Below are 22,515 nucleotides of genomic sequence, written 5' to 3'. Positions count from 1 at the left end.
AAGACAAGCAGAAAGACAGAAGAAAATTAGTTCTGGCTTTTTTCAGCAGATATTAGCGCTTCGTTCGAATAAACAAACAAGTATAACGATTCAATATTATTTTTCTTTCTATTATTACTTTCCGAGCAATATTATTTATTCCACTTTTCTCGCTGTTCTGACACGTTAAACGTATACGCTGATATTCAAAGTGCTAAAGTTTACAGTTATTTTCTATTACGTATACTATATCTAGTCTATTAATTTATTATCAGCCCTAGGTTTGCAAGTTTTTCTCAATTTTATGCACATTGTAATCTAAAACGTTTCAACGTGTTCGTCGTCTAGTATCGACCAATCAGGCGAACAGTACGGACCAAATTTTTCTTATCCGTAAGTTCGATCTGTTGGCAACTGAAATTGAATTAAAAGATATTCGTTTAATCTCTCTTCTCCCGCGAAAATAACGTCTGAAATTTCAAAGCAGACAAAGGTTTTCAAGTTCCAATCAATGTCAATTGAAATGGAGATGTTGGTCGCGAGTCGAGTTAACCAGCGAGAGGATCGGCCGTTATTTGTTGCATTGATTTAAACATCGGATGACGGTAGCGGATGTAGAATCACATTATATACGTAAATATGTACATAGATTCTTTCGTTTCTTTCTTATCTACTCATTATAGATTCTGTCATATATCGAAAGTATTCGTATTGAACGACATAAAAATAATGAAACTTCTGTATCGCTTTTATTCATAGAAAAATCTTGCAACATCCTATAGCTTGGTCCATAGGTTGGCCCCTGTCAAATATATCTATGTATAGTCTTTCCATCGAATTGTTGGAAAGCTAAACGTTAACCGTGGCTGGACACGAACGTGGATAGGCTTGAAAAGCGTTGAGTAATCTGAATGTGGAACCGACAAGAGGAAGGGGGGGGGGGGGCGGACGGTGGAATGAAAATGGGCCGTGATTGAACCTTTAACGTAAATCAAGCCTCGCCATTACATGCTGTCGAAGCTATAATCGTTGTATAACGTGTTATGCGGCGCACTTTAGCCGTTACAGGAGGAGCAGTATCGCGGTACCAGCGTAATCGGCAGTGATTTAAGCCAAGCGGCACTCGATCATTCGATGGTATATCCAAGTGGAACCGAGCGTCCGCCGGTCGGGGCTAATCTGGTTCTCGTGAAATTAATTCCCGAACTCGGCAGACGCCACGACAGAGACTAAGTTTTTCACTCCCACAGGCATTACCGGTCGATCGATCAACGAGTCGTCCCTTTGATCGTCGCCGCCGCCGCCGAGCCACCAATAAAGCAAAATACCACGAACAGTTAGCTTTTATCGAAATTTTCGTAAGCATCGTTGTAGAACGACGATGCTTGCTGTTCCGAAGCGAAAACGATACGTACGTTTCAACTTTTTTCCAATGTGGCTGCGAGCACGCTGCTCGTCGTACGTGACAAACTTTGAACCTATCGTTCGTCGAAAAATTTACGGGAAATAGAGCGATAGCTTTGAAATTCGATAGACTAGTTGCAAAAATAGTTTCTGCTTACCCAGAGTGCTTTGGTAGATTAATATCGATTACGGTTTTCACGCGTGATGTAATATATTTTTGTTTCGGAATATCTATTTATAGTTTGAAATTATTTGGAATATCGTTCGAATCAGAAATGAATATGTATCTGTAGATAGTTAAAATATACACCGTATTATCTTTCGTCGATACATTTCAACCCAAACGGTGTATGTAATTCGACAGAAAAATGCTTATCGTCGAATAGGACAAGAAATCTGTAAAGGTGTAGCGAAAATGATTATCGCAAAACTGTTTAATAGATTTCGAGGAAAATCACAATACGCGAAAAAGTCCTAAAAAATATATTATTAATATTTATTAGATACCGAGAAAAAGTTATGGAAATGGAAAGAAGCATTTTAAACCGAGGAACGAAAAAATGAAAATAAAGTTATATAATTATAACTTATAACACAATATACAAAGAAAGAAGCTTGACAGAGATTCGAAGAGCTACAGCGATGAAATTTTGTATAAAGATACGAGGCAATCACGAACTTTGGCGAGTTAACATCTTGCATACTTTTGAGAGTGCTCGAATTGATAATCTCTGCACAAAAATGCTTTGAAGTTTCAAGATGCTTGGTGACACTTGATATATTGGTTTTTTGCTTGTAACAGTTGGGAAGTGGAGACAAGCTGCTCGAAGAAATCGGTTTAAGGGTCGATTAACCTACAAAGTTGCGCTACCGAAGTCAAATCGTTATTTGTTCCATCGATGCATATCATTTCATACATACGATTACTTCTATACATTTCTCGACCTATATCGATTAACGAACATACAGGCTTTTTTTATTATTCGTACCTGTTTTGACGTTTACATGCTATAAATACTGGAATCTTTTAAAATTGATAAAACTATGAAATCCAAACGGAAAAAGAAATGGTGGTTTAAGGATACGAAGCAAACGTTTGAAAGTCGCTTTGATAACCGAAATACTAAAAAGTAGAGAAACTTTTCTGCACATGAAACGTTGTATTAACACGATGCTGGTTCTTAGCGGATCCTACGAATTTAAATTCAATTTTCACAAAAGATATACGATAACACACTTTGTTGTTATCTTATAAATTCAACTCTACGTCTCATACGTTTCCATCGTACGTTACATAAATTTACTCTTTCGAGTCAAATGTAGATGAAATATTTCTCAATCTCAATCAATGTCATTTCATCTCTCGAAAGGATAGTCGTGTTTTCCGAGTAACGATATGTCACGCTAAAATAAGATTTCTCCAGCTAGAACTTATCTGCATATTAGTTTAAAATTAAACTCTCGATGGGCTAGAAACGTAAAGCGGAATTGATTTCGGTAAGAAAGCGAAGAAAGTAATTATTTATGCACCGGTGCAGACCGCACCATGGGATCCATCGGGAATGGAATTAAATAACACGCGAAAACATAGGAGACGCGATACTAATTACGTTAAAAGCATACAAGCGACAGCGATGGAGAACATAGTCCGGCATTAGTAACGACGAAAAAGCTCAAACATGTGACTAGCGAGAACAAAGACCGGCGAACAACGATCTATTTTCCTTTATTCGAAAGGGCACAGTCGTTGGACGCGATAGAGGCACGAGCAAACGCAAAAAATTAAGGAACAAAAGCGGCGAATTACGAGAAAAAGCACGGCACCAGGTTAAAAACTGCGCGCTGAAAGCGGCACGACGACGACGACCGAACGACGTTCACCGCCGTTCGCGAGCATAGGGAATGCTCGGGAACAGGGGGGAAGGGTAATAGTAGCGAAAATAGGGGAAGAACAAACGCGAGAAGAAAAGAGGAACGCGTAGGACAAACGGGAGAATGGGAAAGAGCCAGATACGTTCGCTATTATAAACAGAGAAATGAACGAAGAGAAAGCAGCGATGGGAGGAGGTAATGCAAATGACACGCAGGAAAAGAAGAACAGCGACTAAAATCCGAAGAGGACGAAGAAGAGAGACAGTATTGGTCGAAGGATCAGGTGAGAAGGCATTGGTATGGGGGTCAGGGAGAAATATGCTCGCGCAATGGCTTGCTTCTGCACGGGCCAACTCGGGTAAGGCGTGGGTGGTACAGGGGTGAGGATGGAGGCACGTTTAGCGGGTAAAAGAAAGGCGAGGCGGACAAGAGCGAGGAAACGAAAGGGCGGAAAAAGAAGGACAAGAAAGAGAAGACAGATAGAAACGGAGGCGGAGGAACGGGGTTGAAAGAGACGATAGAAAAGGAGAACTGGATCTCCGAAGGGTGAAACGAACAGAGACAGCGAGGCTCCGAGGGAGAGAGCTTGCATGAGAGAGAGAGAGAGAGAGAGAGAGAGAGAGAGAGAGTGAGAGAGAGTGAGAGAGAGAGAGGAGGGGGAGGGCGCGCGCGCGATACAGAGTGAGAGAGAGAGAGAGAGAGAGAGAGAGAGACGTGGGTTGGTTCGCGGAGCTCAGTTACGCCGCGCCCCTTGCGAAGTGCGCTGCGCCTCACGAGCGAGATTACGGTGTCTTCGCAGCCCGAAAATACTTTTTACCACCACGTTTTCGGCGCGTTTACCGAACGTTCGGCTCCCGTGCACGTTCCTTTGTTTTCGTTTTCGCATGCGGTCCCGCGTCGAGCTGCGTGACATCGTTCGGTGGACACGTTTCGATGTTGCGATCGAGCACGAGTTTCGCGCAAGGTTTATCGGCTGCGAACGAAACGAACGTGAGTGAGAGACTAAGTGACAGGGATAATGATTAGGTGAAACTGTAGCGTTCGCGCGAAAAGTGTGGTGAAACGAAAGTGTGGCGAATCGAAATTGACACGAAGAGCTTGCGAGACGAACGCGTTCGAAAAGTTCGAACGTGGAAACCGTTCTCTTCTCGTTGATTTTTAGGGCTTGACTCTCGGAACTAGATTCGAATAAAAAGAAGACGATAAGGTTAGAGGAACGGGGTGATCCGATGGTTGAAAGAGAGGTTGAACGAGCGTCGATGAACGAGCCCGACCGTATCGAGACGTAAATAAAGTCAAACGACTCGGGTAACTCGGTTCATCGGTTACTATAAAAGAAACGCCTTCGACGGTTCACACGATGGATAATGGACTTTGCTGAAGGTTTTGCATTCGGTTTCTATTAGCAGACACGGTTGGTCACGTACGCGCAAAGATCGAGCATCGAGAATACCGTGGCATCCGCGACGAGAGGAAACCGCTCTGCGATGGATCAAGTGGAACGAAGTATTAGGTCCGCTGTTTTCGTACCTTGAGACCATCCATTAAAGGTAAACAGTACGCACGTTTTCCGTCCACTAACCGGAATACTTTGCCATTTTATCGAAACCTCTATTTGCATAGAGTTTCGATCTCTTTCAAACGGGAAGGATTCTTGTGGAATTTCATTTATTCCTTTTTAAACGAGTTATTAAAATATATACGTGGTAGACTCTGATTAATTTAATTAAACTAGCGGACTTTAATTTATCGAGACGAAATGTAACAGATATTTCGACAGATGGTTAAACGGTAATTGGAAAAATAATCAAAGTTGTGGGTAATGTTTTCTACCGGATATATACATGGTTGGTCGCAAAGCTATTTTACCGCGTTAGACATTTAATACCGTTTGTGCTAAATTATTCTACCATTAACAAATAAAAATGTCCTATCGCAAATATTCGTTATTTTACTTTACAATGAATTTACGTGATCTACCTGGTGATTTGAAAATAAAAGAGCGAATACGTAGTAGAAAATTGTATTATATATTACAAACAGACTAGGAGATATTCAGATTGACAAATATTTTCGACACTAACTGTAAATATAGTACCTTGAGCTACGATTGTCTAAAAAACGAAGATTTCTCTACTTGATAACAAACTTCCGAGAGTACATCGATATCGTGTAACAAATTGATAGAGATAATTACAGAATAATTACAAGAAGGTTTGCGTTGCGTGATTGGACGAAATTCCATCCATTCGAACTCGGAAATACGTATTCGTGGAGCGGAGCAAGCGGTAGTTGTCAACTTTTCATAGACAAAACTCGTCAAAGAAATCGTGTAAATAACATTTGCGAGATAAGTACCTCTGGAAAAGAGGCGTGTCGCTTTCGTCTTTTCTCAATAACGCGACGCTTTCGAGCGTTTCGTTAAACGTAACTTTAAAATTCAAATTAAGACATAGCCCGTCCGATGGCGAAGGCTCCAGCTTATTTACATTTCCAATTATTGCAAAGACCGCGTCGTTTCTCGATCCATGCTCCCATGAAACTGTTATTTGTTCCAATTGGATCGAAGGGAATAGAACCTGAACCCGAGAAATCCTAAGACGGTTTTAATAGTTGGACAACGTTATCGAATGCACGATCGCGTCTGATAAAGAAAGGCTATGTTGGCTAACGTTGTTGCGAACTCGCCTCGAAGAGGCGCAATGTTCGAATATTCAGGGCCTTGCTGTATGTATATATGGGGCCTATTACTGATTGTTTTTCACGCTGTCGAGTTTTCGTCGCGTCGTATGTCCGTCTTCGTTGTTTTTAACTGCGAGAACAAGAAAGACCTAGGGGCCCAAGAACGGTGAAAGGAAATCGGATAAAGCGAATAAAAGGAACTTTATGAGATAAAAGAGAAACCAGCGTCTCTTTTCTAACTTATTGTCAAATATGTATATAGGGCGGAGTTTGTCAAAATTCAGTATAAAAAATAAAAAAAAAGATTAATATAACTGCTTGAGCTTTATTATTTCGTATCAACGAAGATCTCGTTTCAAAATTATGGAAATCGGAGAGGCAGTAGCTTTTCTACGACCTCGCTAAACTTTGTAATTACGAAAATAAGTACGAATTTTTGCACGCGACCAATCTTTCCGTTGTCCTAACGAAAGGATAGGACAGATCGGTGGAGATAAAAAGTTTTAGGAATACCAAAACGAAAAAACGTCAGAAACAACTTAAATGACCATACCCGTGGGTCTGGTTTTAAATTAATTACTAGAGCGTGAACGTTTAAAATTACACAAAATCTAGGTACAGAATATACAAAGATATTAGACAGATTATCCGAAGTATAGTACTGTTATATTTATTGGCTGAGAGAAGTCTTTGATTAGATTTCATTTCTTTAATCGTACTTATAAAAATGTGAATTTGAATACCGGCGATCTACCGATTTACCGATAATAATCTCGGAATTTGCAAGTCTAGGCTCTGGACGATCAAATATCGATGTGTAATAACTTCGTAACAACAGTCTTTCGACCATCGAATCGTAACCGAATACTAGCCCACCCACCAGTCCAAATCAATCGCTTTGTAATCCCAAGTTCGTGCCAAGTACTTGAACGATTCGAAGACCCGAAATTCGGTGTCGATACCTTGCGAATGTGACGAGTCTGTTCTATTCTCTCTTCGTCTCTTTCCGAGTTCTCTTCTCTGTGACATCGGAAACACGATGCTCGAATAGCGGATATGAGAGGAAACAGGAAGGGAACCCGAGGGAAACTTTAGCCATCCAAGCGGAAACGCGAAGAGAGCGCAGAACGTGGTCGGATAGTTCTCCTCGAGGGACGACGAACTCGCGTCGATTTCGGCGGGCGAACCATCGAAAAAAAGTTGTTAAAAGTCGAACTTGACTCGAGTTTCTCGGTGAACTTGGCGAGATAATCGGCGTGCTGATGCCACGAACGTGAGCGCCTAATTGAAATTCCTGTCAATTCTATCTAGTCTAGTAACGTCGTGTATGTACACATGTGAAACTATGAAAAAAGTTCACGTAGAAAAATGTCGTTGGAAGCTTATTTTTCAAGTCGTTGGTCCTTGTTTTTAGAAAAGCAAGCCAATCGGAAACCTCGAAGACTCTCGATCAGTAGGGTGGCTGCTAAGTGAGTGGGTGAGATGAGGAAGACAGTTTTAGTTTTTCGAGTCGAGTCAGAAGCAGAAAACCAACGGCAAGTTGGCTCAGTTCGGTAAATTTCACCGCATCGTAAGATTCTGTCAGTCTCGTTCGGGAGACACGATCAGCGTAACGTTGTCAATACGTCGAAATTAGATGGTCAGCTTCGAGCATTGACGACGCGTATCGTGCAATATTCAAGGCGAAAAGAAATTGCGTAACAAACTGTCGAGCGGAGCAGCCTTCTGATCCCATCCAGTAACAGAGGAAAAGCTGCGTCAGCTGAGTTATCGTACTGCTATTAAGTTAAATTGTTCGTAACTTGAAAATTAAGCCTCAAAACGACACTTTTCTACACCAAGTTTCTTCGTCGTTTTGCTGTTTAAAATCCACCATATAAATATCCCGCACGTATTTCGCATTGACATTCTGTATTACAAACGTGTCTGTAGCTATTGATTCGTCCGGGTCAAACGACGATGAAGAAATTTAAAGCCGTTTGCCGACTTTTCATACGCGATTATCGATTTTCGAGAGTTTAACGATGCTCTTGTTGCCACCACGAGCATAACGGACAGAAAGATAACGGAAAGTAGCTGGAACGTAATGGAGCCAGAAATTCTTATTGGACGCACACAGACACATCGATCGTTGGGAAAAATGAGATGGTTCTGTTGGGCGAATTGTTATCTCAGGATGGACGTCTCGTCGTGTAAAAGTTTTTGCCAGCTTTGACGAAGACAGGATTGCTTCATTCAGAAGCTGTTGGATCTTGAGAGACGTTGAATAGAGTTGTTAAGCTTGTCTGTATTGTTTGCCGATTCCAATCTAGGATGGATAGGACAGTTTTGTTAGTCAAATTGGGTACAACTTACATGGAAGAATCGATAAATGTGTGAATAGATTAAATCGTTCGATATGTTTATTCTGTATAAAGTATCGAGAATATCCAATTTATAGAAAATTAAAAAATGAATGAGAATTGTATCGTGGTTACTAGTTATGAATATAAATAAACTGTAGATTTTTCATGGAAATTCATATTCCTGAAAGTACAGTTTTACTCTGTTTCTCTTGTCCCGTCCGAGAACAAAGTCAAGCCGAATAGTATACCCGATTAGTAAGGAGCCACTGGCCCGGTATCGAGTGTGTTTGCTTATTTCCAAGCGAAACGTATAATTAAAGAAGTAGATCTTCGGTAGAAAGTTGTTTTACCTACCAGTGTAAGTACAGAAAGCACTATGCTTGCACTTTCAAATTTAAATATATATATAATACACGAAAATCTGCTGCCTCCTACGTTTTATTAACAGAAGAGTAAAAGCTGCTAGAGTTTGATAGATTCCGCTATATGTTAATTCGATAGAGTTCGATTACGAGCCAAGTATCCTTAAGTCGCAAATAATATTCGGAAATATGATTCGTAATTGGTAGCAACTGAGCGAATTATCAGAGAATTAACGAAGAATGTGCAAACGTTAAATTTCACCATCGAGAAATAGTTGTCGGCTGAGGTATGTATGTAGAGCGTAGTGGATAAATTCTAAAATACGATAGTTATTTTGGTAGGAAGGCGAGGCGGTATAGCGGAAGAAAAAGGCGGAGACGGGTCGGTAGATACGATGGAGGCAGAGAAGTGTAGAAAGGGGTGGCAGTCGGCGTAAACGAGCTAGATTATAAACGTATTAAGGGTCGGTTGTTTTTGCTTTCTTTGATTCCACTGCAGCCGGCGCGTTTTTCGTCGACGGCTGGCAGGAGAGGAAACACCTTCGTTGCGAAAATCCGGCCAGCTTTCCGGCCTTTGTCAAAGGATCGGATGATTAATCACTCTCGTAGTGTTTCCCTCGCTGCGGGCACACGCGCATACGTCACCGCCGACGGGAATTCGTCAACGTCGAAAATTCCGATAAAAGCACGCCCGGTGATCAACCTGCTCGGACTTTGTCGTTCGACAGCGTTGCTCCTTGGAGATGCTTTTAACCACTGTGTGCTATGATTCGCCGCAAACGAACGATGGTAGCCAATATAACTGTCTTTACATAGACGAAGATCACAGGAAAAATATCGCAAGATTTTCTGATTTTAATATCTCATTATGAAAATGAAAATAATTTGTTAGACTCAAGGTGTATGTCTCTGACAAATGATTGATAAGTCGAGGCCAATAATAACAATAATAGTAGTAATAATATTAATAATAATAGTAACAATAATAATAATAATAATAATAATCAATAGGTTGCAGCCAGAAGTAGAATTATTAAAAGAAGCCATATTTTGAAAACCAAAAAGACACATTTTGGGCAATTTAGGATTAATCGATAATGTACCAAATTCGAAAAGCGTTCAGAATCGATTTAAACGAGCCATTTCCGTGTACATAAGTACATAATGTGATCGATCTCGAGAAACCTGTATAAACGTTATTAACAATTTTGAAATAAATTTTTACATCTCTGTTATTTTACGTACTATCCACGTCTCGTTATTTTAGTAACATCGATTCGACTGTTGGTCGAATAAACCGTCCTTCTATTCTATGTCAATAGATCGTTAGGTTCATTGCACGCGCGTATAAAGTTACAAGATCGTAATTATCGTGTGTTAATGCGGCGAATCGACTAAGGCTGCATCGATGAAAAGGAATAGTTGGACGAACGAGTTAGCCGGAAATCCCGAATTGATCATTGCTAATCACGGTTGATCCGCTAATTTATTCCACACCCAGCCAAATAGTACCGTTTGTAATTAATTAATGAGGTTATTTATTACATTAAACGAATATGATGAGATAGTTGGGGGGTGTTGCGACCTAAATTACGACGAAGAGATTGATATCATTAACGTAGAGATAGCGTTGTAACACGAATGACATTTACTGGCATGGGATAATTATTACGTTTCGTTTTATCCTCTAAATATACCAAGGTGTATTTCACTTTGCACATTCTGGATATTTTTATATAGTATGTGTTCCACGGTTTGGTATTGAAATTATTGAAATTATTGAAATTATTGAAATTATTCGAAGTAGAATGAAATTTCTTAAAACACTCGATAATTATTATCTTGGTTTCCTTGTGATTTAGACGTTCTTTAGATCGATCGATGACAGTTTATTTCACGTTACTATACACAATCTTCGTCACATCGATCATTCGATACAGAAGGTTTTGTACCGCGTGTATCGCTCTATTATTCTCCGCATCGTTGCATCGTACGAAATGTCACCGATATCGGTAGATCATCTCGTGTAATTACTCTGTGTTTATCATCGACCTTTACGCGAAATGGAATTTCCACGAGACACCGACAGGAACAACACGGTAAAATCGACCATTTCATTGTGAAGCCAATTTTCTTACTACAAGCAGCCCTCTCCCTGTCGTCTCGTTTCTTTTCAATTTTCTCGGCCGCGTTTTTTTATCAACCTACGTCGCGTTCATCCGTCTTTCTCGTTTCAGACCTTGGTCCCACTGGATTTTTGCTCCTGTTCTACTGCTTTTTATTTTCCCCATTTCCGGACACGATAGGGGAAGTGGTTGCGCACTAGGAGAAAATTGTCTGCTACTTATGACAGGTTTCCGGTATACGTCTCGTTTTTGCATCGCAATCGTGCCGACCATAGAACATCGTGAACACGTCGGCGAATCGTTTAAAACGGTGTCGACGAAATTTAATGTTCCTTGTCAGACTATTTTGAACTCGGCGCATGCTTGGATACAAAACCCAGCGATTCTGAAGCGAATTCTATGTGAATCAGCAATTTTCCATGTGATAAAATACGGAGCAGCGTGTTCATTTACGTTCGAGCCAGTAATTAATCGTGTTATTTTTAGTGCGTGTGTAGATATTCAATTATTTGTAAATTAAAAACGTGCTTTTTGAAATTTCCAAATTGCAAATAACAATGACAATTTTCTTCTTTTTTTAATACGTAATGTGTTTTTCCGACAGACTTGGAGGCCATCTCCAATTTATTTCTTTTTCATAACATTTTAATTTCGCCAGTTTATCCACTTTGCGGAAACTATCGTGAAACAGCCGTATGCTGCGTTTTATTGCATTTTATTCGTTTTATCCGACTCGCGATTCACTTTGTCTTTGCGATCGAGTGTTAAAAAAATCGATTTTGCGAGCGGTCGGCGAGATTATAAATGGAAACGGGATTCGCTTATCCAATTTTAAGAATCGAATAGCGTATTAAGAAAGTGATAGAAATGTCGGGAGTTTTTGGATCGTAGTTGGAGATTTGTCGAGAAGGTTGAAGCTTCTTTTTGACACCGGTATCACGTACGCGGTACTTGGATGTATGTAGATTTCGCTGGTTGGGCTAGAACGTGGTGCATGGCTCACGTAAATCTGGTTTGAAGACGCAGCAAATGTTTTATATCGTGCGGTAGCTCTTCGGATATATACCGAGGGATTCTGATTGCAAGAATATCGTGTATGCTGCTGAATTTTGTCTTTTCTCAAGCGTTATTGAGTTTGCAGGAATTTACTGTATAGGGGATGGATCGCGGATATTTTTGATTCCCGAGCAAGTTATACCGAGCAACGAGAAAAAATGCTAGTAAGAAATTTAAAATTTTTAAATCGGCTTACCAATTTGATTTTGCATGCACGAGTCCTCGTATCGCTTTGCGAAGTTCGTAGACAGGTTACTACGTCGAAGGAATAATCAACTTGCAAAGTATCGGACACCTTTTTGATATGCGTTCAGAAAATGATTCATCAAATATCTACAGGTCTTTGTCCTGCATATTTTATTCCATATTTTTATTTTTAATTCGTCATTCGTCACTGGCAAGTCACAAATGATTTAACTTTAATCCGCTATTCCGATCTATATGTTCCTTTGTATCCATTAACCTCTATCTTTACATATCGTAAAGTAGAGTATCGTATGTCCGATAAAACGGTGGAGAAAGTTGTAACTTTAGAGAGCTATCGCCCGACCGAACGATACTTTGGCAAACTACTCTGGCTGGTTGCGATTCATCGAGGATTAAATCGGTTGTCGAGCGGACCGAGTATTCGAAAGTCTTTGCTATCGCGACGAAAGGAAGGAAATTTCGTGGCATTTGCCAAACGAATCGTATCGCTAATTGTTTTTCACGACCAATTCGTCTGTGCTTTCTTTCCATTGTACTCGTTCGTGTTTAATTTACTATCATTCGCTTTCATCTAGAGCAGCTCTACATGCTATTAATTAGAAGGAAACTTTACAGTAATGAATTTTTCTTAGTAAGATAAATTTTTAGTAAGATTAATGGCAACTGTATATCGTTAGATTATTCTGATTAATTGGTTTCGTCTAAGCCTTAAAATCGCGTAGAAATTACTTTCAACGCTACTTTCCTAACAACATTCTTCGGTCATAAGTGATTCAACCTTTACAGAATGATATCAAACAGGCCAATTGTTCGCGTGCATGGAACATACTATTTGTCTCGGTCGAAGAAAAAGTTGAAAAATGACGGACAATTGATCGAACGTTCGCAAGAAGAGATTGATTGGTACAGATTAGTCAAGTTTTTGCTTACGGTTCTCGTTTTTACGTACGGGATGTACGGAAATGAACGAGAGCGATAGAACGAAGTTTTCGAACTTGTCGTTTCGTATTTCATTGGCCGAAAAAATATTTTTCTCGTTCGCTGGATGTTTTTGGAAACGCGTTTTTCTTTTATTCGTGCAGCTAATTTCATCTAACGAAAAAGAAAAGACGAAGACGAAAGAAGATACGGGCAGAGATTTTCAAGTTTTTTGAAAAAGAGCCTCGCGGCTCCGATAAACTAACTACTAAAATTCTTTGGCTCGCCAAAAAATATATTGTACGTATGTATTTGATTCAAGACACTTACACTTACTTCGCAATCTGAAGGGAACGAAGTCAGTGGCTCCGATTAGATAGTCGAGTACCGCGTGTTCCAAAAATTCCAGCGACGCGCAATCACAATTCTAAAGTGTTGGTCCATCGAGATTCAATGTATGTACTTATAGTAGTTAGAATTTCAAGGTAGCAGTTAATTTCAAAGTAATAACCGTAATGATAATAAACCGCGTACATGTATATCATTCACATTGCATAACGCGGGGAAAGCAAAAGACGATCGCATTTGTAGCTAGAATTCAGGAATGTACGCGGTTGGAAAGCGTTCGATCATCGGAAGGTGGTGGGATTTTAAAGGTAAGTCTATTTACCACGGCCTATATCGGACCAAAAATGGGAGAAAGATTCGGCCCTAGCAACGTGAACGCGATTACGGCCGCGTACTTCGCTATGATGACGCAATTTATGGGCTGGAGAACAGAGCAGGCATGCTCGACGCTCTGACCCCGTTCGATCGTTTAATCCGTCCGAGATAGGTACGTACGATTAGACGATTCGTCGGAAGCGGAGAACCATTTGGTATATCCCGTCCCTATCCACCTCGACCCCCACCATTCATCCATTATAGGCAGTCCCTTCGCACTGTGCCACCACCCTTTCAGCTACCGATCCCTTGAATCGGACAGAACCACTGGCATTCGTACGGTTTCAGCTTGCAATTCGAATACATTCTATTCCATCTCTCTGCATTTGTCCAGGCTTACGAGCTTTTCGGCGTACGAATTAACGAGATCGCGACTCCAGCAAGCACCTAACTATATATATATACATATATACACGAGATATCTATTCGTAAGGGACTAACTGGCAATCGGCGGATCGATGTGGAATTCGATTGCCGATCGCCGATTGCCGATTGATCAAAGAGTTGCCGAAGAGTGATCAAAATGTTGGTCCAACTAGAAAACCTTTGCGGCTTTTCGACTCGATTCTGTAGCCTGATAACCACGGATAGCGTGTCCTAACGCAAATTAGGCAAATGAAGGTGTTTCGGGAATTAACGAGTTTTTGTTGCGGCAGAGTCGGGTGAAAGAAACTTAGGGAAATCGTGAAATTGTTTTCTAGGATACAGTTAGTAGCATTAATGGGACGATTAAAGCTGGCGATATACTTTTGTTTTCAATTAATAAGGGGCTTTTGCGTCGAACGAAGAATCATCTGGTTTGTGATAAATTAAAACGTAAAATCCCTATGTTTGCAACATATTCTGTACAAAATTTGTCATTTATAAAAATTTCCTATCTAAATTTAAAATTTACCTATCCCGCAGGAGTTAATATAGTCGTATGAATTTGGCGTAGAAAATACAAAAATTTGGCGAACAAAAATTTAAAGGAATTGATATACCGCGTATCGAACGCACATTCTACAACGGCTAAGGTGTTAGTTAATTCCTTACTAAGTTAGTTAATTTCCTACTACACCTAGATCCGTCTCGAAATTAAATTACTTTCGATATATATATATATATGTGTTATCCGATATTTACATTGGCGAGAATCGTTGAAAAACAACAAACAATTCATAAAAATCTGTTAACAGCCTTCCACTAATACGAAAATTCCATTCATACGAAGACAATTGCATATGTAATTAGCACGTGTATCAATAGGAAGCTAACGATCGTTTTTTAGGAATGAAAATATAGGAAAGATGCAAGATGAAAGGAAAAATAATCGAAACAATGGCCTGTATTTTACGACCTTTCCTCCGTTTTCGTTTCAAGGTGTGGCGAACTGCAATGCGAGAAAACTTGCTTGTTTGGGAAACGATTTAAAGACGAGATACCATGACCGACACGCGCCTCGTACCCTGAACGATTTGTTAATAGATACTCGAGCAGAAATAAGCGCTCGTAATTCGAGAAAAATAAGGGTTGCCGAACGTGAGACGACTGTACGTCGCGCGAACGTAAAATATCGCTCCATGTGCAGAAGGAAGATGTACGACATCTAACGTATTCAGATTTTTCACGGAAGGATGTTTCTAATATTGTGCTATAATAGCGATGTTTCGTCCAATACGTGACAAAAATTCCGATTTTTATCGAAAGATACGAGACAATAACATCCGCAAGAACGTTTTAACGTTTCCCTTCTTTTGTGTTCGAGATATTTCTACTTTCGAAAAGCATACACCTTTTATATCGTGCTCATTTGAACCGCACTTGTACGACGAACATATATTCTAACGTATATCCTGACATCTTCGCTATTTCCATTTTCTGCCCAAGGTACTTTCGATTCGGAAAAGCATTCGCTTCTGCTTTTTAAGGGGAAAACGTTAAAATAGAAGATTCTCCGAGTTCATTCGTGTTTTTCCACAGTATTGAAAATACGAATTTCACGAATATACGTAGAAATAATATCGTTTCTTAATATGTATTTTGCCGCATTTTTTTGCTTTTTCCGCCGCGATAGAAATGTTTTTACGTTGTTATTTCTGATAGAGAAGTTTGGGAACATGTAGGACCGCGCGTGTTAGTAGGATTGGCCGAACGCACAGGAAAGCGAAACAATTGCGCTATCTAGATCTAGTTTAATAACAAACGGTTACTCTGCGCGATGGAACGCAGCAAAAAGTTCTTGGTTCGTCAATTGTCGGGATCGTAACGTGGCGTGGACATTCATGAACTTTCTAAATTCTGCAATCGCAACGCGAACACGATAGAGTACACATCAGATATGTATTGATATTATCGATGATCTTTCTCCTTATAACGGTACTAATTTAAATCTTCAACAAACGATATTCGAGGTCCTGGTGAATCTAGATTGAAATTTATACGAATATCCAAGTGAATTTCAAATATATCTCATTGTCCGTATGAAAAATTGTCTATTGTACGAAATAATGTGCTTTCTGTATCGAGTATACGAATACGAATCTGATTACGAGAGAAAGATTGTCACGAAGGCGTTAAGTTGACAAATAAAGACTTGTTTGCCTCTGCTAACAAGGATTCTAAGTAAATTACCAACTTTGTACCTAATTAAAGATAACATCGTAGTTGATGTTAAAAGTACCGCGACAGATGAAAGAATTTAATGAAAACGTAACGTAATATATATATGTTGCCGACAAATGGCGACATTTCATGCATATACGATACAGTTGTATGCACGCGTATGAATCTGCTTGAAATTATATGGAAAGAAAGGAAGGAAGAATCTACGTTTTATGATTCTGCGAGACAAATATTCCAGCAATGAGCGATGCGTTATGTTTATACACGGTAGTTCTTTTACACGTAAATACCGAATTGTACACTGCATGTATACTGCATCTTCTGTACGAACGCGTAACTGTAACTTACAGAAACCTACTTATACGAATAGTGTGTACTTTGAAATGTACCAAACGTAAATTAAATGCCATCGTATTTTTTGCCACTACTTATTGGATTACATCGAATTGGATTACGCTTGACCTCGTTTCATTTTTACCGAACAAAAGTATCGATTTACAATTAGTCGTTTTACGGTTAGTTGAATCTGAAAAATGTGTTATAATCTGTTGTAAATAATTCTACTAGTAATTAGTTCTCAGTAGTTGTCGGCGTAAGCGAACAAGCGATAAATTTTGCTATTCTTGATCGCATATTAACAAGCTCCTTGAACAAATTTATTCCGATCGATAATATTTTTTGATCATCTCGAGGAAATACATACGTACAAAAATATTTAAATAATCGAAAATGATCGGAATACACGATTTCGATAACGGGGATTTTCAGCTATTCCAAATTCGCGCGTGAAAATGGCTCGCGATGCCCACCTATTCGTCATAGTAACTTATCAAACCTACAAATGGTCATCCTCGAGTGAAAATTCGTGTATGTACTTTGTCGACGCTGCGGATCTTACCACGGAATAAAGCAGTTACATACGCATACCGAATGATACATGTTCGCATGTAGGTTGTCAATCGTTACTTTGTTTCTTTTGGTATGTATCTATATCGGCTTAGCATTGAAATCCTACAATTATCCGCACGTTACTTTTTGATAATTACAATTCTAATATTCGATAAACAATCTTATCTTCGTTACAAACTCGGAATTATTTTCTGCTAATATTTTGGAGCGACGTACGACAAACGAAACGCGTGTGTTTACAATATTTTACGATATTTCAATAGAGTTAGTTCAATAGAGTAGAGAATTACGATAGAGTAAACAAAGATGTATCGCGACCTGATACAATCTGAAACCAGCATCGATATGCGGGGCTTTCCCTGGAAAAGATGTTCTCTATGGTTGGAAATATATGGAAATTCCTCTGGAAATATTCAACCCGTGAATATCTGTTGACATCGTTATTCCAATAGACGCGTATATGTCTCTGGAAACTGCATTCGCATTATTTGCGGTGCAATTAAAGTGCGTTAAATGTTATCGCATAAGTATACCACGTAAATGCACGCTTCGATGAGCGTGCCACCGATATAGTTTTTGTTGCCGATTATTAAAATCGAATCAATTGGAAGCAATCTCGTTGTACGATGCAGTCGCTTAAATTTTTCTAGAATATTCTTCCGTTCTGTAATAACTGCGATTCAACTGAGAATCGTTTAAAAGCCCGCTGACCGTTACATTCGTGCATTATCGTAGAAAACAAACGGAAAATTTAGGTAAGGAAAATGTAATAAGTTTGAACGAAGATTAAATTTTTTAATCAACGAATTAAAAAGAAAAATAGGAAATATTATCGAGCTTCTTCCAGCTGCCATGAATTAATTTTAGCCTTTGAAACGATGAAACGTGCAGTATCTTAACAGAATAAACTATATTCATCGGAAGAAATGAATTTATTCGAAAGCTGCGTATTCGCTAAAATCTCTGTCAATCGTCCCTGATGTTTCATAAATTCACGATTATACGACTGAGAAAAACGCATTAATTTTAATGCAGATAAATTTGTCACGGGCAATGGACGTTTGCGGGGAAAAAAGGTTGATATCGAATAATTACGATGCGATATCCGTGAACGAAAAACGGAATCGTTCGTACATGGCTAAATAATGTTCGTTAAATAATATTCGATCCGGAGAATTTACGCCTGGGAACAGAAACCGAATTGGCGAGCGTGCGCGTGATCGATTAATATTTTCGTGCGGGTCCTTGTCGAGCGGTATTCCCGTAAATCTTTTTCCCGTCCCCGTAAATATAATCGACTACGTTCGAGTGGAATTTTCGCACGACTCGCGTCCCGAATCAGCCGGTTTCTCGTCGTTTGCAATTTTTAATCTGTTCCGCTGCTTCCTAACCGACGATTCGTCGCGTGACATCGAAACGATTCGACGCGAAGCTTTATAATTTCATTTGTGCCGCGGCCATGACGATTTACGAGGTAATTCGCGCCAAAGAAACTATCGTACCAAGAGAAGGGAAACTGTTCGACGCAAATATCGTGCCTGTCGTTACGGGTTCACGAATAATAAGGCAAACGTACTGAAATTGGCTCAAGATAGCGATGTACGATTCAACCGTGACGATGTAAATCATCGTTCTTCGTGACGTTCGTTATAAGAAACGTTAGGAGGCATTTGCATAACTTTTCTTCGATCCACCTTTCTTTCTTTCTCATATAAATTATACAGCGAGACTTTCTGCCTTAGTTTCTTTCTGCTTTAGGTCTTCTTGTATGGTATTTTTGTCGAACGAGGATTATTCGTGGTCAACGTAATTACGGTTACACCGAACGAAACATCCGAACATCGAAATGCATCCATAGTAATCATCGTCTTGTTCGTTCGTTAAATTAACGGCTATGATCAGGTTACGGATATTTACGCAACTTTGTCGACTTGGACTCTTTTTTTTCAACACCCTGCATATGTTTACATATCATATGCATTCTATATATTTTTCCACTTGGTAAATATATAGAAATTCGCAGCCTGGTTATGATTTATTGAAATTTCTCGAGTTTACACGGATCTCTCTCTCTCTCTCTTTCTCTATTGTAAGTTGAATCTTATTTCTCTGTTACTCAACGATTTTGTTCTTCGACTTCTCCTTTCTTCTTGGTTAAAATAGCGCACGAAGAAAATATTATTGAATTCTGTTGTAAATAAGATTACTTTGAGACATCGTGCAACCTTTATACTCTATTTTATGAAAGTCTTAAGGAGACGTATCGAGAACATCGACAGGATGCCCCTACTAATATCTTTGTATCAGACGTTACAAGGAACTTGCACGCAAGAAGGCATAACCATTGGAAAGGGGAACATTAAGTTTATAACAGGCGTCTCGAATCCAGTATCACAGGAGAAATTTATTATAGCAGCACGCGTGAAATAGCCGGTATAGGTCATGCACGAAAGCCCATAAATATGATCGACCGAACTTCCCACCCGATAAAAGCGATTCTTTCTACTGGCGCGTCAGTAGTACGAGTCGAGCAATTGTGAAAATAAGAATGTGCACCTGTCGATTCTTCGAGTTGAAGCGACAACCATTTTGGCATTGTATCTTATTACGCAACACACGTTTTCCCATATCATGCATCGAACGTTGCCATTCGTAGCAGATCGTACTTACGATGTTAATAAACACGTTTGTCGATACAATTCTAACAATATCGTGTTGGACGTTGAGTCGAATACTTTACAATCTTTCGCTGTATCGTTCTCTTTGTCGAAGTAAGACGCGACACGTTGCAATTAATCTCAGAGATCGTTTAATCATAATTATATTCGATTATAGATCGACCACGTATCTCGATATGTTGCATTTCTGAAGATTTATTTACCTCTTTGTCACGATCGATCCAAGTTTCTTCCGCGATTTAATACGACTGAATAAAAATTGTTTCTTCCAAGCAGAGGGTCGAATAATTGGCCTTATGAAAGTAACGAGCAGTTTGAACGAGAGTCGTAGAATAGGAACGAGTAGAACACGAAGCAAAGTACATAAATTTCCAGTTGTCGCTAGTTGCAATTATTACTTGGCGAATATATATCGGGCTGGCCGAGAATTCTTGTTGAACTCGGATCTACGAAAATTCAATCGTATAATAATGTTTCGCAGAGCTTTGTTCTTCGGCGAAGTTGCTGAAAGTCGAATGCGAGAAAACACCCGATGAAAATGTGTTTTGTAAAACGACTCGGCGTTCAATCACGAAATTGCGTCACTTGCTGCATTCTGGATACGATTACACAATATCTCAGTTCGGCGTTAATTAACGCGCGATGAAATAAACGAACGCAGTTGCCAGAAGCACTTTTCATACGCGAATGAAACTTGTCTTTGTATCTTTTTTTCGATTTTACTAACATTCTTCTACTAATCGTAGAATGTTTCGCGTGGATCGATCCATTTCTAGCAATTATGAAAAAATGCAACGAAAGTCGAAGAACATAGAAACATGTGATATGCGTAGAGCGCAAATTACATGTATTATTATAGTGGTCTGTAAGAAGAGCATGGAACAAACTATGGGACATGTCAGAAAATGCTAAATACCTACGTAGCATTTTCGAAAGTTCCGATATTAAACGTTTCTCGCCAAGGTTTACGAACTTTAGAAAATATTTTGAAATAATTATTGCTTAAATACGAAGAAACCAAATTACTTTCGACATTTTTATTCGCGATTCGTTCGTACTTTATCGGTTACTCCTTTATCTGCAGTTTCGTTTGATATCGTTGCTCGACTATATTTTTGCTTTTGATAACTTTCGCGAATATTGTACGGTGATACGACCGGACAGGCTATTTGTTGCATTTGCATGAGGGAAGAGAATGCACGTGGATGTAATACCCTATAATAGCTGGTCTTATTTGGAGATGCCCCCTTTTTCTCTTTCTCCTATCTAGCCGACAATTACGTGGGTATAACGTTCGTGGCAGAAGTAACGAACCGTTTTCGTAGAACGCTTGAATCGCAGTGCAACGAAGGATACAGCTGGCGGAGTTAAAGTAAGGGGAGAGAAGAGCGTGCGATGTTGAAATTTTGCGGTAGAAATGATATCGCGTCGAAAACCGCCGGATACGATTACCATAATCGTAGCGGTCAGCGATCGATGCACGAAATGCTGTCCCTCCGAAAAGACGGATACGCCCGTAAATTTGAAATATTTGTACACATCGTCTCGATTCGAAAGTTTGAAATATTTTCGGAGCAACAGTTTTCATGTACGAACCAAGCAATCCGGTTACGATACAAGAAAGAACATAGAAAATTCTATACATATTTTCGCGTAATCTTATATTTGCTAATTTCGTTATACTTTCGAAATTCAGTTAGGTACGTTTACTTCGGCGAGAGAAACCAGTCTTCGTTCAGATTAATTCCCGATTGCTATTATTCGTATACGTATATCGGTATATATCGGTATGTGATATAAAGGCAAGAAACAACGTTTCGAGCGAAGAAATTTTGCTTGAAATTTGAAAACGTACTCCAAATGAAGCAAAAACTAAGCAAACATTTGGATACTTTTAAGGTGTAATATACGTAACAATGTAAAACGTAAAATGATAAAAGAAGCATCGAGATACAACGCTCGTCGAGTATTAAATAGAGATGTACGTTTGAAATGGTTTCCACCATTGTTTATATAGACAATTTTTAATACCATTAACTGAAATGTTATCGCCCGGCAACGATTCCTGCGCGAAATCCGCGTTTAATATTCTCACCATCGATTAACCCCCTTTTTGCAACGAGTTTCTCGTGTTTCGCATTTGGATTGCAAAATAGAGACTAATTTCACGTTGACGGTGACCGAACAGTAGCTGACGAGAGCATATTTTATGCTGCGGTGTGGCGCACATTTTGATATTTCTAATGCGTTACCAGAGACAACTCTCTCATCCCCTGTGTAGTGGTTTACAACCGGGATGCGGAACCGCCTCGTATACGTTGTCCGCTGAAAAATGAGATTTTAAATATAACAGAGCGAAACACGCGTATCGAGATGAATTATAAATATTCGTTTAACGTGGATCCATGGACCGACGTATTTTAGCAGCCCCGAATTTTTTCAGTCCACTACTTACATTTATCAAGAGAACTTGTAAGAGAATATGGAAACATCGACGTATAAATTTGCGAAGAATCCAGATGCGACTAAAACTTTTGGATTTTGGCGCGGTTTCGATATCCCTGGTGCAAGACGGAAGAGAAAAGTGCTCTTTGTTGATGCAGAATCGACAGGAATCGGTAGCAAGAATCGAAAGAAAACATTTTCTTCC

The 22,515-nt window shown here is 39.4% G+C and overlaps 1 protein-coding gene across 2 annotated transcripts in view; it reads left to right on the top strand.

Annotated features, from left to right (window-relative positions):
* Positions 1-3,999: 3,999 nt before the first annotated feature.
* The window catches only part of LOC138190183 (zwei Ig domain protein zig-8), a 237,949-nt gene continuing 219,433 nt past the window's right edge, over positions 4,000-22,515 (top strand). For both annotated transcript variants that reach the window (XM_069132805.1, XM_069132800.1), the window contains exon 1: positions 4,000-4,805. The gene's annotated coding sequence lies outside the window, so the exon portion shown is untranslated. The remainder of the gene's footprint in view (positions 4,806-22,515) is intronic.

The sequence above is a fragment of the Bombus flavifrons genome, chromosome 3 (assembly GCF_040668555.2).
Source record: "Bombus flavifrons isolate JBK064 chromosome 3, iyBomFlav1_principal, whole genome shotgun sequence".
Taxonomy (NCBI): domain Eukaryota; kingdom Metazoa; phylum Arthropoda; class Insecta; order Hymenoptera; family Apidae; genus Bombus; species Bombus flavifrons.
The sequence above is the reverse complement of the archived record's forward strand: the minus strand, read 5'-3'. Positions and strand labels throughout refer to the sequence as shown.